We start from the raw sequence: 2,127 nt of genomic DNA on the forward strand, positions 1-2,127 counted from the left end.
TTTGTTTCACAGGCAAACCTGCTTTACTGGTAATGTTTATTTTTCTCTCGTGTGCTTGTTTTAGGGCTTTGTGACCTGCTGTGCTCAAGAAAAGCCCAGATTGTCCATGTGATGTCCTGTGAAATCTATCAGCTATATGGAGTCCTCTACTTCACTTGATGGGAAATACTTATTATGGAGCTTAGTTATAGTCCAAGAACTCATATATTGAATATATTATCATGATGTTGGGTAAAAACATGCTTATTTCATTTTTTTTAAATGAATTTTCACTTTGTATTGAAAATTGTCTTTGTTGAAAGATCTTTGCCCAAATCTGAGCGATACAAGAGACATTAGAGGTACAAACTTTGAGTCTTATGCATTCTGAAAAACAGTGATTGTTGAGGGCACTTATCTTCCAGCAGATCTAAACATTTAAAGAGGAGCTACTTAAAAGACTGCAGACTTTTATCTTGAGTTAATTTCCTTTCATCAGAACAATTCTTCTAACTGTTCCTCATGTCAACACATCTGCATTGCAGCCCTTGGCTGTTTCTTGATTTCCTGTACTCCTGAACTTATGAAACCATTTCCAAAACTAACAACAGATCTTCTGTAATATCTTTTGTAATGCTTTTATCATAGCCAGAGGTTGAAAACATGTCTTATGACTCCCAGTCTAGCAATCCATTTAGCAGACAGTGTGCCTTTGCTATAAATCTCTGGGGTACTTAAGAAAGAGCTGTGAAATCTAAAGTGGGGCACAAATAATTAAAGAGTTTCTTAAATTTGCAGTTTAAAAGTCAAGTTAAAAGTATATTATGAACTAAATAAAAAACAGACTGGAATGCCTTAAACTGAAGGTATCTTTAAACTTTATTAAACTGGCCATGAAAAGACGTGATACAAATGTGTGTCATGATGCCCAAGTAAATTCAGGTGTGCATGTAAAACCATGAGCACTACAATTATGTCACAGTTTATCCTGGTAAGTGCATCTAAACTGTTGTCCCAGGATTGCATAACTACATCAATGGCAGGACAGTAGCTATGCATTCAGTGACTAGAAAGGTGATGTGAATACATATCAATCCCAGGACATTTCTACTCTGCAACATACAAAACCAGGGACAAATGCAATGCTTCTTCCTAACTTTAACCATCCACCTCTATGGGCACATCTACACACGTGCCTGTCTGCACAGTTGTTACTACATTTCTGACCCATGGTGTTTCCAATCCTACAGTAGCACCAGAATCACAGTTCATGCCCATTGACACTGTCACCATAGCAACGAGATGTGTCACGTAGCATCTTGTATGGATGCACCCTGTGGGTGCATCCACACATGCCCTGGCAAGTAGCTCAGGGGTACTCACTCTCAGGAGCTTCTGAGGCCCGGCCAATTGGTACCTGGGGAGATTACCCCTTGTGCCAGCCAGACTGCTGAAGCAGCCCTGAGAGTTCGCTGCACCCTTTATCCACTGCAGCAGTCTGGCAGTGGGGACTGCTGCCTGGCTGTGACCTGCTGCGCACCTGCCAGACTGGGATGAGGCATCTGCCTCTCTGGACCAGCTGCCAGTGGGCTGTGGCTGCAGGGGTGGCCTCTGTGTGGCACTACTGCTATGTGTCCCCTGGTCGGCCACCTGGGCAGCTATAGCCTGGAACATGTTCCAGGTGTCATGGGCTGCTTTGGACCATCAAAGCATGTCCTCCTGGCCCCAGTTGGCCAAGAGGTCAGCCACAGCTGCTGGGTCCAAGGTGCCAGCTCTTAGTAGGCAGGGTCCTGCCACTGGCCTCCCTAACAGCAATTCTGGTGTTCCCTATTGGAAAGCTGAAAAAACCCTGATAAAAAAAATCCCAAAAATCCATGTTCCTCCACAATTAAAAGACCATTATAAAAAGAGAGAGGGAGACAGAGGCAGAGAGACAGCAATCAGTTGGGAAATTTTTTTATAGATATATCTACAGTGTTAAAGCACTGGCAGTTGTGGGGCTACAGCCACACAGGGGCTATGGCCCCCACAGGTGCAAATCCCCCCTGCAAGGCCCACATGCCCCACCCCAGTCTCCCAATTGCTGCCCCACCTGGCCCCATCTCCTGTCAGCTGCTGTAGCCCCCCTGATGGCTGCCCCACCCAGCC

This window comes from Gavialis gangeticus, unplaced genomic scaffold (assembly GCF_001723915.1).
Source record: "Gavialis gangeticus isolate Ggan-Ray unplaced genomic scaffold, GavGan_comp1, whole genome shotgun sequence".
Taxonomy (NCBI): domain Eukaryota; kingdom Metazoa; phylum Chordata; order Crocodylia; family Gavialidae; genus Gavialis; species Gavialis gangeticus.